The following is a 15236-nucleotide window of genomic DNA, read 5'->3' on the forward strand; positions in this document are numbered from 1 at the left end:
ATGCAAAGAATATTGTGAATTTTGTTATGTTCACCTATATTGGAAATTTTGTATTCTTCAAATGTCTACTTTGTCTTAAATCTTTGTTGCAGCTACGCATTAGTGGTAACACTTCAAATCATTTCAGTTCTCTGATTTCTAAAAGTTTCTGAACTTTTATACAATTACTGCGAAGAAGTTTCGTTATTAATCTTATAACTCCGCCGAAAAATGTTTAATTCTTAGAATAGACGATGAAAATACTACATCAAATCATGTTAAATTTTAAACGGTGTAATATAAATATCTTCATCTGCCAAATAATAAATTTATGCCATAACCTCAAATTCTCATAGTTTTTCAAGTGCTTTACTTATAATTTTTCATATGACAATACATGTGAATCCTTTATAAATGAGTTTAGTAAGCAGCTGCAGTCCACTGCACATATGCCAAGTTCAAACTTGGGGTCAATTAGATAACATAGCATATACTACTTAAAACTCACCTAAGTCTAACCTTATGAGACGGGGTTTGGGGGTCGTCCGAAACATTTGGGGTAACGTGAGACGGTGTTTGGGGGTGATCGGGGACATTTGGGGTAACGTGAGATGGGGTTTGGGGGTGATCGGGGACATTTGGGGTAACTTGAGACGGTGTTTGGGGGTGATCGGGGACATTTGGGGTAACGTGAGGCGCTGTTTGGGGGTGATCGGGGACATTTGGGGTAACTTGAGACGGTGTTTGGGGATGGTCGGGGACATTTGGGGCAACGTGAGACGGTGTTTGGGGGTGATCGGGGACATTTGGGCTAACGTGAGACGGTGTTTGGGGATGGTCGGGGACATTTGGGGTAACTTGAGACGGTGTTTGGGGATGGTCGGGGACATTTGGGGCAACGTGAGACGGTGATTGCGGGTGATCAAGGACATTTGGGGTAACGTGAGATGGTGATTGGGGGTGATCAAGGACATTTGGGGTAACGTGAGACGGTATTTGGGGGTGGTCGGGGAAATTTGGGGCAACGGGAGACGGTGTTTGGGGTACCCTGAGAATTTGGGAGGGGGGCCGGGGGGGTTTAAAAATAAATGGGCATTCCGATAACTGCTAGGGTGACAACCGATAAGGGTGATAACCGATAATTCCGATATCTGATATCTGACAACTGCTCGAGGGTGACAACCGAGGTGATTTCCGACAACCGACGGGGGTGATTCCGACAACCGATAACACATACCGTGTTGGCACATGTAAATTCTGCGGCACGGTTACAGTACTTCAAAAGATTTTGAAAAGCTGGTTTTTCTACGAGCTGGAAAGACTGGCTTTCAACAACTATAAACTCAACAATTCTGCTCCGTAGCCCCTCGGTTGTAAATGGCTCAGGTTCAACTGGGTTTAATAATCCGTTCACTGCCGCCTGATTTTGATTAGTTCCAATAACACCTGAATGCATCACCCGAATATGTTTCCATAATACGCTGGTTGATCCATCTTTTTGTTTTTGGTATGACCTGCTATAAAAATTATGATCATCGTCAATTATTTAACTTTCTATTTATTTTTTTTTACAACCATTAAAATTGATTGCTAATTGTGATTTTAGCGTACCTGCAGTACTTGCAATTAAAAGACGACGATTCTTGGTCGAAATCAAAATGTAAATACACCGGTGACCTGCGTTTTCTTGAAGGCTGTGAACTGTCACTGGGCGGACTGTCCAAAGGAAGATCATCCTGAGAGAATTCCTCAACATCGGTTTCAGCATGGCTCATCTTTATGACTACAGAATAATATTTTATTAAATATCTGTACTTTTCTACTATCATGTATGATTTAATTAATCACAGCAAAGTTAATATTAAAGGATTCAAAATTTAACGAATTAAGTAACTCACCAATTTAATTCCGCTATGATGTTATGGTAGGAATAACGACCAAACTTCGAGAAGATTTTTGTTTTGATTTGTAAAGTTTTGAATAAGTTCGCAAGCACTTGATTCATTATACCCCGTAAATCGAGAAAAAATCGAGTCCGCCCGGAACCGTTCGGTTCGGTTCGGTCTACAAAAACTTGGAACCGGGACAGAACCGTTTACGAAAGTTTCGGTTCGGTTCGGTTCTTCGCATAAACAGAACCGAACCGTAGAGCGGATCCGTGTCCGGATCGGGTTCGGTTCCGAGAGAACCGGGAACCGTTGAGACCACTATGCTGGACGAAGAATCCGTTAAGGAAAGAAAGGTTTGTGAACCCAAAGTTTGGAATGGCTTCGACTGGGACTGGGTACATCAGATAAATACAATCTATTTATTATTATCCGATTCTCAATAATAACATCACAAAATAATCAACGATTTCTCAACGTCGAAATTTCTTAGCCAAAATAATTCCAATAAGGTTGACACAAAATTATTTGGACAATTATCCCTACAGTTTCCACAATGACTTTGAAAATTAGAGATAAATTACTACCATCTGTGAATTAATAGTGAGGGAAATTATGTATTAACGTTTTGGGAAAAATTTAAAGATAGTTTTCACATCCAAATTTTACGGAATAAAAAAAACCTAATTTCACAAGTATTCCAACTCTCGTAAAAAATGTTGTTTACCAGTATGATTTGTGAAATAGTCTTTAAAAATATAGGAAGATATAGATCAAGTGTTCCCCTCAAGTAATATTGGTTATGAAATTTTAAAACTATTTATTTTTGGGTGACAATAATATTTCACCAAAAAGTTCTTGAATTAAAATTGCCAAAAATTAATTTCGTAAATATTCAAACTTTCCTTAAATTCCCAGTTCCGTTCCATCAATTCTTGAAAGTCAGACGGTGCAAGCTTTAATAAGCGCACTTCCAACACTTGAGCCACGTTTGGATGTTGTTTTCCAAGTAGCGATTCGCATTTAGAGATGAATTTAGGGCCATATTTTACAAATTTTTCATTAACCAAGATTATTTGAATTTGGCACAATTCTCCAGTTTCTTTGTCATCGCCTCGAAAGAAAAATGTGTTGCCACAAAATCTGTCTATTGTCTTAGATGTATACAAGAAACTGGGGGATAGGAATGATACGGTTACTATTTCCATTGAATTAAGAGTTAATTTAAATTTTATTATGGTTTGTCAATTTATTCAGCTGAATTGTAATAAGCAACTTGTAGGCATGTTAAATATGGAACGATTTATATCGTGTTGAAGAGAATGCACAACATCCATTATTATGCGTTAAAGGCTACAATCGGCCGATGAGTACCGAGTCTCGTGACGCAATTCAGAGATATGCAAATTTACCACTAGTTCTTATCTCCGCAAAACTTGAACATAATTCATTTCAATTTCAGATATAAACTTATCACTGGGACCAATGTATAATGTATATCATAATGATTGGCACTGATAATAAAGACTGTTAATTTCTGAGCGTTTATCTTTCACAAATCTTGCACACTCGGACACTCAAAACAAAATAGTCATCAAAATTTCTACCAGGTGGTGTCTATATATGACCTCACCGGTTGGTAAGAATTTGCTAATTGTTAGTAAGAAACAAAATTGACTATGCGCAGTAGCAGTCTGACATAAAGTTGTAAGAAACTAGCTCCAGTTTGTTGACGCATAATATATGAACACTATCGCAAAGTAGCAAACTCCACTGGACTGGAAGAATTATTCTTACCAGATTATATGAATTTGTCACAAATTGGTAAGAAATAAAAGAATTTCGATAGCAAATTTTAGAAACAAATAATTTGATTTATTAATGCCACATTTTAATATATTCGACTTGTAAAATACATACACATTAAACAATGTTACATAAACAAATAATTGGTTTATAATATTATATAGATATTATAAACGCTTAACTATTTATTTTAATGCATAATAACATCTAAATGTGATGTCTTAAAGATACAAAAATTCCATTGGAATTGCAATTATGCTTAAATTCCATGCATTCATGGATTTCTAATTTCGCTACGTCACATAATTGATAAACATCATCTTTCACTTTAACTCTGTAACTAGAGCAATGCCGATCAAAACATTCTACTTCCAATTTATTAAGTAGTAAAAAACATGTTTTATCATCAGTAATTATAAAGTCAGTGATAACCCCAAATTTTGGAAAAACATTATCGTGACCAAAACAGAAAATATAATTCTGCTGATAATTATAATTTTTATAACATATTTGATTTGTTGTACAAATTTCTGTTTCTGCATCACAATTTTCAAAACCATTTACTTTTCGCAAGAGTTCAATTGGATCAAACGGGTTTAAAAATTGGCATAGTTTAATATTTAAAATATTCCCCACTTTCACTTCATTTAGCCCTACACTTTAATATTTTTTAACATTACTGCAGCATATTGGTGATGACGCATGGAGTAACAAATATTCCTAAAATTTTTCTTCATCTAATTTCTCAAAATTCGCAAAAAATTTGCACATTTTGACTTGTAGCGCAAAAACTGGCTAAGCGCCCCCCAATATTATTACGGATTCTTCATGTACACAAAGTTACGGAAACTTTAAGCCATCATACAGCAAAATCGTTAGAGCGCGAAAAAATCATCATCTCATTGTGTACATCTATTCTAACAACCCTTTGCCCTGAATCAAACGAGAAGTAAAGTTAAAGTTGGACTTATGTATGTATGTATTGGTGGGGTGACGATACTGCCATTGTTAGACTGGACCGTACTAGCACTAGGGCTTATTGCAGTCATAAAGTTGGACTTGGAGCGTCATGAAAATTAATGCATGGAAATTCCAGCCACAAAAATATATTTTAATACAGCTTTGTTAAGTAGCGCAAGCTACTTTATACGATGGGTTAGTTACTCTGTCTGTCCGTCCGTCCGTCCGTCCGTCCGTCAACATTAAAACTCGAGAACGGTTTGTCGTAGCTCCTTGAAATTTTTAACTCATGTTCATCACGGGGGTGTGGCCACTTTGTCGACATCATGTCTAAAAGCGTCGCCACACCCTAATTTCGGCATTTTTTGGGCGATTGGCATGAAATTTGGGCAAAGCATGTTTTCGGGGTTGTCGACGTGTCGCAGTCAGTGGCGGATAAACCGGGGAGGTGGGGTAGGCATGACATAGGGGCCCCCGCGCAGCGGGGGCCCCCGGGTGCAGCGTGGTGTATATGCATTATTGCAATTTTTGCCAGAGAATTTATACAAAAAATTCACTACCGCAGCAATGTAAATTGTGGGATTAATAAGCCCATGTTCCAAATAGTTAAGGAAAACTACAAGTTGATTCTTAGCTTTCAATTCGAGACATATGAGTTGGAAAGGGACTATCTATGTGCTCGAAAATTTTTTATGTGTGATTCTGCAAAATGTTTGGAATGTGTACTAGAAGAATACTCCGTCATAAAATTGGGGGCCCAGTGACACAGAAAAATAATCCGTCATAAAATTGGGGCCCCGTGACATAGACAAATAATCCATCATAAAATTGGGGCCCCGTGACATAGACAAATAATCCGTCATAAAATTGGGGGCCCCCTGGCATAGAAAAATAATCCGTCATAAAATTGGGGGCCCAGTGACACAGAAAAATAATCCGTCATAAAACTGGGTGCCCCGAGACACAGAAAAATAATCCGTCATAAAATTGGTAGCCCCGTGACATAGAAAAATAATCCGTCATAAAATTGGGGGCCCCGTGGCATAGAAAAATAATCCGTCATAAAATTGGGGCCCCGTGACATAGAAAAATAATCCGTCATAAAATTGGGGGCCCCGTGGCATAGAAAAATAATCCGTCATAAAATTGGGGGCCCCGTGGCATAGAAAAATAATCCGTCATAAAATTGGGGGCCCAGTGACACAGAAAAATAATCCGTCATAAAACTGGGTGCCCCGAGACACAGAAAAATAATCCGTCATAAAATTGGTAGCCCCGTGACATAGAAAAATAATCCGTCATAAAATTGGGGGCCCCGTGGCATAGAAAAATAATCCGTCATAAAATTGGGGGCCCCGTGGCATAGAAAAATAATCCGTCATAAAATTGGGGCCCCGTGACATAGAAAAATAATCCGTCATAAAATTGGGGGCCCCGTGGCATAGAAAAATAATCCGTCATAAAATTGGGGCCCCGTGACATAGAAAAATAATCCGTCATAAAATTGGGGCCCCGTGACATAGAAAAATAATCCGTCATAAAATTGGGGGCCCCGTGGCATAGAAAAATAATCCGTCATAACATTAGGGGCCCCGTGACCGTTTTTAAGAAACGCCTATCAGCCAAAGTTCTGGGCTTTGCGATATTCTTGAGATATCATTTATTAGAACTAATAGACATATAAAATCGGATAGTGCTTTTTGATCTCACAACGATTTTGTTGTATGATGGCTTAAAAATTGCGTAATTTTGTGTACATTAAGAATCCGCAATAATATTTGTGGGATATCCCAGCAGTTTTCGAGATGAAAGCTAAAATGCGAATTTGTTGGTTAATTTTGTCATATTGAAATTTTGGCCAAAAAGTGTCCAAATTTGGCCAAATTTAATTCCAAAAATTAATTTGGATCAGAATTTGCCCACTATCTTGAATTTGGACCCCACTTTCCAATTTGCTTGATTAAAAGTAATAATTGCGTCTTCCCCATTAATTAGAATACATATCGTCGTTCTAATTCTAAAAAGTCCTAAGTGCAGTCGATGCTTAATTTTAAAAAGTCCTAAGTGCACAATAAAAATTCTGAAAAGTCCTAAGTGCAAACATGTATTTACTTATGGCTATATCTTGCCAAAACAATTCTTCCTACATCGCGCGATTTAGCCATAACTAAATACATGCTTGGACTTAGGACTTTTTAAAATTTTTATTGCGCACTTAGGACTTTTTAGAATTAAGCATCGACTGCACTTAGGACTTTTTAGAATTAGAACGACGATATGTACTCTCCGTTCCATATAGGAAGAGAGTCGACTACACGCTTTTTGTTCAGGAAAAGGAAGTGGGCTGGTGATTTCAATTCATTGTACCGCGAAATATATGTTGCTTACTTTTGTACTTCAATCCTAAATATTTTAGCAATTTGCTTGTTAAAAGGAGTGTACAGGTTCCAGTACGGCCACAAAATGGGGCTAAAATGTTGGAGGATCTCGACGAAACAGTGATAAGTAATATTTTGGAACTAGTCAAAAGTCTCGAGGACTATTTTGTGACAGAAAATAATTCAACTGTACTCAAAAAATGGAACTTGGCTATAGTTACGTATTTATTAACATGTATGAATTTAAGGAGGGTTTCGTGTTTCATATACTTTGACCATTAAAAATGATGTTGCCCATACACTCTTAGAAACCGGGTATTAAACAAAATGAGCGGTATTTATATATGCCTCAACCGCGTTGGATTAAACAGTGTTACTACCGTGGTATAGATCCGATATTTAAATAATACCTTTAGTAATAATTTTATTACTAGTTGATATTACATTTTGTACCATATTAGTATTGAAAGTAATAATTTATTACCAAATCATTCAATACCAAGACGGTAGAGTCACATACACTGTAAAGAATCCGGTAGAGTCACATATATACTCCTTACTGGTATCGATTTGGTAATATTTCCATACCGGAGTGGTATTAGTTTGTTCCTGAGCGGTAAATATTTTATTACCACCTCGTTACAGAACCGTAATGCTCGATATTACCGAAGCCGGTAGACTCATATATGTACTCAGGCCAGTACTGATCCGATTTTATTTAATACCAATTGCCTAAGAGTGTATCAATACCGCGTTTACTGATTTTGTTATTTCGCTATAGCGAAATCATTAGGGTGCATAAATTCACCGATTACGCTGGTATTTTTTTATATTTTGATGTAGAAAATCGGTTTTTTGCCTGCTCACCCGGGGTTTGGAGCACAATTTATGGATATTTCGCAAATGTGTAGAATTATATATGTTTGCGAAACATGGTTGAAAAAGAATATGCACGCAACAAGCTTGACTAAAAAATAATTTTTTTAGTCTTTAGAGAAGTAATTTTGAGGAAAAGTTTTGTGCATTTTGTTAAATAGGGTTAAAATGCCAAAGGTTAGAGGGTTTTGGGAAATTTTTAATGAAATTTATTTAAACATTTGGCCACACGACAAAACACGCGGATTCTGGTAAATTCAAAAATATAGGGTAACGATGTGGGATAAAAATACGTTCTGCACGTGAACAATTTAAAATTAGTCCGGTCAAAACCTGGGAAAACCAATCCATTAATTCTCATGATCGGTGCACCTCTAACTATAAGTAATTTTCATTCTCAAGCCAGAAATCTCATGATTTAATTAAGTAAATGAAATATGCCTGTTAAAACGTATTTACTGTAAAAAGTACCTTCGCCAAGTTGGCTAAGGGTTTGAGCACTCATACTAAAGAAATGATCCTTTGAAGTATGATCTCCTTTGAGTAAAGATTCTACAACTTAATTACACAATTACATATGTACAATACCAGTCAAACTCACATTCCCTATTTTTGTTCTTTTATTCTGTAGCGTCTACTCTGCTGGTGGTGGCGTTGGTGGTGGCGGGCGGCAGGCCGTGCTCTCCTCTTCCTATGGGGAGGCTTGGTGGGGTCGTGCAGGCGGTGGGGGGACTGGGGGAGTTCATATCCAACATAAGGGCCCAATTCGGGAAATCGGCGGATTTTACCTCCCAACACGGATTTGACTATAGTAATGTATACAATTCCCTCCTGCAATAAAGGGTGTTAATAAAGTCCGATCCCATGCATTTTTTGGAGCGTGGTTGTTACAAATTCAGCTGGAACTTTTGAACCAGTGAAGTTATTTATTTCAAATTTTTACCATGGGAGGAACAACTAAACGTGTAAGTCATGAGCATCTTAGAGTTGAGATACAAACATTGCATCAGCAGGGGCTTAAACCTACAGAAATTGTGCAAAAATTGGGCTGCAGCCGCAGAACTGTTTGGAAATGGAAGAATAAAAATTTTGTCCACGACAAAAAGCGACCAGGGCGACCCAGAAAGGTGTCACCTACCACAAAAAGAATGATTAAAAACAGACTTTGCAAGAAAACCGGTAGTTCATTACGTAATTGAGCAAGGGAGTTAAATGACTCAAAACGCTATAAAGAGAAGAAGAAGCAAATTAACTGTGTGACCGTGCAAAAATTTGTGAAAACTACGAAGTGGGGTCACACAGCTTACAAACTAACCAAAAAAACCTCTCATGTCACAAAAATATATCGATGACCGTCTGAAATTTGAAGAACTCCTTCAGAAAAGTGCCCATTTGAGTGAAAAAAGACTTGGTGAAGAATTGCGCAGTCACATCCTTTGGACTGACGAATCTATTATTGAACTATATCCAAAATTGAACCAACAAAATGTTCGTTACAGGACAGAAAACAAATCGGATGTACCATCAAGAGCGATCCCAAAATTCGGGCTTAAAGTTATGGTAGCGGGTGGATTTTGTGCACGTTGCGTGACCCCTCTACATATCATACCAAAAGGCCAATCAGTCAATGCAAAGCATTATATGGAAAAAATATTACCTATCTATTTCGATAGCATGGGGAACAAGGAAATATTTCCGAATGAAAGAAAAATAGTTTTCATGCAGGATGGTGCTATAGCCCATACAGCAAAAGCGAGTTTGAGTCTCATCAAGACGCAAGTTTCAACGGTCTGGAGCAAGGGGGTGTGGGCCGCTAACGGCCCAGATTTGAATCCCCTGAAGAACCAGTGGTCCATACTTAAGGAAAATGTATACAAAGAGCCACAACCCCGGACGAGGGAAGAGCTAGTAAAAAAAAGTTCAAGATGTATGGAATTCGATTTCCAGAGGCACATTGGAAAAATTAGCACAGAGCCTTAAACAAAGAGTTGAGGGCATGGTTAAAGTAAATGGTAACAAGACCAAATACTAAGGTAAATATGTCGAACATTTTTTGTAAGTATCACGGGTAGTTTTTTTTTATACTAGCCTTCACTTTTTTACAGGAAAAATGGGATCGGACTTTATTAACACCCTGTACAAAGTCATGCACGCCTTCATTGCGAGAGAAAACCATCGGGTCCTTCAGGCGCAACATAAAGAAACTGTAGCCCTCCGCGACACTATTTCCCAATCCCAATTCACTCAAACCATGACCATGGGCATCTTGCTAGCGATCATGGTGGTCGTTGGACTCTGCTCCCTCATCGCCCATCTCTCCGCTGCTTGTGGACGCCCCCATTACCGAGCAATCCCCAGGAACCGCAACCATTATGAGGCACCTTGAGGGGGGAGCGGCGGCTGCGGCGCGACACCACGGCGACATCACTGGATCCAAATACCCCACACAGACATTATACACATTCAGACTTGTTATCATTCTATTTTCATTATTTCATTCACTTTCATACACATACACCCCTTTCCGTTATCATTATCAATATTTAATTAGGCTAATCAAAACTATCACCAGTTCAAAATAGAGACACTCAAATTATTGTGACAAATTTATTTTCTAAATATTATATTGTATTTGTATTTTTAAAATTTCATTAGCGAATCACAAATATTACAAAAAGTTTTATGGACATGTACCTTTATGGGCCTATGGCCTCGAAAAAGGCAGCAATAAAGAATCTAATCTAATCTACTGTAAAAAGTAGCAGTAATATAAAACACTGCAAAATATAACCCTAAAAAATATAACACTAAAAAAGTCACCTAGGGGCCCCGCGATAGCTTAAGCCGCCACTGGTCGCAGTATAGAGCATGTGGTCAACTAAATTAAATTAATTTGAGCTTTATAGCGCAAATTAATTCTCAGCATTCTCAGCATTCTCAGCATTATTGCGCTACTTATGTATCGTGCTTTGCCGCACTATATTATTATTGCGATTATTATAATAATAATAATTATTATTATTTCAGCCTAATAATAATAATGTATATCGTCGTACTAATTCTAAAAGGACGTAAGTGCAGTCTTTGTTTAATTCTAAAAAGACGTAAGTGCACTCGATGCTTAATTCTAAAAAGACGTAAGTGCACAATAAAAACTACGAAAAAGACGTAACTGCAAGTCCATTTTTCTCATCCCGTGGAGCCAGTTTCGACAGAATTTTCGAAATATAAAAACCACACCCTCAGGGGTGTGGTCCTCAACACCTAAATCAAACTAAATGAAATACAGGCATGCAATATATCATTTTTCTCATCCCGTGGAGCCAATCACGACTAAATATTCGAAATTTGAAAACCGCACCTTCAGGGGGTGTGGTTCTCGACGCCTAAATTTACCTAAATAATAGAACATGCAATAAATATCCTTATTTTCTGCCCGATGTTGAGAAATGCATGCATTATTCGGAATGTGAGCCCACGACGAGGGTGTGGTTCTTGTCGCATAAATTAAGCTAACAAAACATTAACACATAAAATATAATTTTTATGATGCAACGAGTTAATTAGGACAGAACCTCCGAAATTTAAAGTCACGATCCCAGTGGTGCAGTTCCTTATATTTTTACCGTCGTGATTAGACCTTATCTTCCTTCCATTGTGAGAATTTCATCGAAGCATACTAAATTGTCCATGAATGGTTGGCTTCAGTTAAATCAGCACGATTTAGATACTGGGTGAACATTGTATTTCTGTTTCTAAGAGCAAAGGGCCATGACCTTTTAATTCTGCAAAGATCTAACTGAATAATACAAGGTCCAAAAACACATAAATTCGATTCCTAAATTATGAGTAATTATTTACTTATCCAAATAATACTGTAAACAGTTTGCTATGATTCTAGCAGGTTCATGTACTTCATTTCTTGCACTGCTATGCAATCATTTAATTAAAGGCGTGATTATATATAATGTGTTTGTAATATGTAAGTATTTATGTTGAATTAATTATGTTAAGTATGCATAATTTTACAAGTCCAGTTGTGTGTCCACAATAATAATTGTACACCTGCATAATCGTGCATGAATTTCAATTTATTCTTAATACAAATAAAATAAAAACACGTTGGGGTGTAGTAGGACTATTTCTGGCGGATTTCTTAACCAAGTCACCTGAGTTATATTCTGAGGACGCAGAAATTCACAAACTTTATACGTGAATTAAACAAAATTGGTTTAATTTCAAATTAAAAATTGGCTCCACGAGATGAGAAAAATGATATATTGCATGCCTCTATTATATTTCGGTTGATTTAGGCGTCTAGGACCACACCCCCTGAGGGTGTGGTTTCTAAATTTCGAAAGTTCTGTCGAAATTGGCTCCACGGGATGAGAAAAATGATATATTCCATGCCTCTATTATATTTCGGTTGATTTAGGCGTCGAGGACCACACCCCCTGAGGGTGTGGTTTTTAAATTTCGAAAATTCAGTCAGCAGTAGGCCTTATCTGACTAAAATATTGTAATTTCAGGTTATCGTGCGACGTTACATACGTTCCTAACTCTGGAAAATTTTGGACTTGCAGTTACGTCTTTTTCGTAGTTTTTATTGTGCACTTACGTCTTTTTAGAATTAAACAAAGACTGCACTTACGTCCTTTTAGAATTAGTACGACGATAAGCTGCTTTTGAGATTATTCTAACCTTAAATATAATTGCTATAATTTTTAAATAATTAATTCTTCTAGGATAATAATGTGCGAAATAAAGTAAATACGTAAATACGTAAAGTTTTGCGCAAATACGTAAGATGTACGAGATGCATGACGAGATGTACACTACAAAATGCATACCATTTTTGTTGCCAGGTATAATAAAAATCCTTAATCTTTGGATTTCAAATTTGGATAACTTTGTCAGTTCTTAGCGGATTTGGACAGTATTGGTCTTAAAATGCCCGGATTGACTTTGTCTAGAATGTTTTCAATAAGCTAGTATGCTTCAGTGTCCCAATAACAAACTATAAAAAGAAATGTGTTTCCAGGGGAAAATTTTAACTGATTTTTGTCAATAACTTTCGCAAAAAACAAAAATTTAAGAAGGCGACTAGCACATCGTCTTCAACTTGTGTAACAATGATCGGTGCAAGATTTCAGCCCAATCGGTTGAGAAATGACTGAGATATCGCCGATGGTCACTTTTTTTGGGAGGGTCAAATGCATACTTAGTAATTTTTTCGTTGCTTGGTATTTGCCTTACTAAGAAAAAGCAGAGCACTCCACTGTGGAGGGAAGTCTAAAAGAAAGTCAACACAGAAATAATCAAAGCCACCCACAGCTTTACTTTAAAAGGAGCAACCTACAATCCGAAGCTAATGTACCTTTCAGCATGGCACGTTAAGTACTGAAATCCTTGAACCCCTGTTACGATTATGGTGCCAGAGGTCGTTTTCGTAGTTTGACCGATACGGTGCACAATATTGGTTGATAGGATTCTTGGATATGCGAAACAAACATAGTTTACGAATAAGGGTGCATTTTCCCTAAAAAGGACACTTCGAAAGAGATATAGAAAGACAGCTTTTTCTTTCTTTCGAAAGAAAAAATGGCATTTTTTCTTGGTCGTGCAATTTTGTCAAAATTCCAAGCAGATTTCCCTAGGCTGGTGGTTTCACTAACCTCGATTTCACTCGTGTAATTACGTTTGTTGTACTTCGTTTAAATATGTACGACTAAATTAGTATCACTATACTATGTACACTAGGCTGCATAAGTCATTGCCCAAAATCCACACGGTTGCAAATATATGGTTCAATTTTAATCAAAGTTTTAACCTGCAAAATTTAAACTTACATTTTAACCCAGAGCTCGGCGGATATCGGGTGAAAATCTCCAAATATCCGGATATATATCCATATCCGGGCCAAATTCTCGCTCTCCAATATCCATATCCATTAGAAAATCTCTGCCCCCGATATCCCAGTATCCAAATCCATGAAAAATTCTCGCCCTTCTCAACCCTTCTCAATTCTCAACCTTCAAATATTCAATACCCGCGATATCCGCCGGGTCCTGTTTTAACCTACCCAGTATGTTCACGAGGGGTGAGGAGAAGCTCTCAAATTTGTTTTTCTAACCTTTGAGACAATTTTCCACTGGTTTTTTTCCCCTTTTATCTACACTCAAAATTTTTAATAGAAATTATCCACCTTTTTTTGAATTACAGATATACCCAAAAACGATTATCAAAGGACTTCGTAGCTAACTAGGTATGTCCATACATATATTTATAAAACCCTGTATTTAATATTGCAAGGTTTGTATGAATCAATTTAATATGAGAAACATGTCGAAAAACTGGTTTCAAATTTACAGGAATTGTGAGATTTTAAGCTAAATTTAAGTTAAGAGAGTCCAACATTCATGTATGTATTAAGTACATATTGCCAGACTTGTTTGTCATGACCCGGTAAACTCAACTCGAACTCATTAACTCATGAGTCAAATGAGTTGACTCGAACTGATTGGCAGTCCTAGAAGTAATGCGTTCTAAATCCAGAGTAAACTTTACTCTTCACCAAGTACCCGTTATGCTGGATTTAGTACCCTCTACCTCATATCAAGTAAAACGTGCTCTTACTACTTTAGTACTTTTCAGAAAATTAAAAAACTTTTCAGACTGAATGTCCCCTAAGGAAAACATGGTTTCCTATATTTTGACTCGGGTCGCCACACGGTTTAAATAGCTCAATATCTAATTTATTTCAGATCACCGCAACAATCTTGTCCCTCATTTTGATCTCGAGTAGTTCAGGATCTTCCAAATTTCCAGTCCGGCTGGAGCAGTTTGACGAGAAAAATGATGCCGGACTCTTGCCCAAATTCGGAAAAGGTTAATAACCGTGTGGGGAGGCAGTATTTTTGGCCGCAAGGTGGATGTCGGAAGTATTCCTGGCATTAGCAGATGGACGTCTTCCTACTCGTGTACTATGTGGCGCATCGCTACGGGAATTTGGGAGATAGACTAGTCGCTTCCACTGTCGACTTGGGACCTGGGACACATTATCCAGCACCTGCTGAGCATCAACTTGTCCCATTAAGAAACTGACAACTTTTCCAGCCATTGTTGATTGTTTTAAAGTAAAAGTTACACAGAGAAAAATAATAATTAAGAATTGCCGTCCCCGAAAAAAAGAAACTCGATATTTCATAATGCACACGTGTATGTTTCACCGAGTAAATGTCCATCTGAGAAATTGATTACATTAAATAATTGCATTGTGATTTTAGGAGTAGGATTAGATACAATTTAATAAATACATATTTGACTAATAAGACGATTACAAACAAACATA

At 37.3% G+C, this 15236-nt stretch overlaps 1 long non-coding RNA gene across 1 annotated transcript; it reads right to left on the minus strand.

The window, feature by feature from the left end:
* Positions 1-332: 332 nt before the first annotated feature.
* Positions 333-3180, minus strand: LOC118433404. Its single transcript, XR_004833362.1, has 3 exons — positions 1878-3180; positions 1591-1762; positions 333-1496 (listed from the first exon to the last, which is right to left on the minus strand). It is a non-coding gene; the product is annotated as an uncharacterized LOC118433404 (long non-coding RNA).
* Positions 3181-15236: the final 12056 nt, after the last annotated feature.

Source organism: Folsomia candida, unplaced genomic scaffold (genome assembly GCF_002217175.1).
Source record: "Folsomia candida strain VU population unplaced genomic scaffold, ASM221717v1 Fcan01_Sc051, whole genome shotgun sequence".
NCBI lineage: Eukaryota > Metazoa > Arthropoda > Collembola > Entomobryomorpha > Isotomidae > Folsomia > Folsomia candida.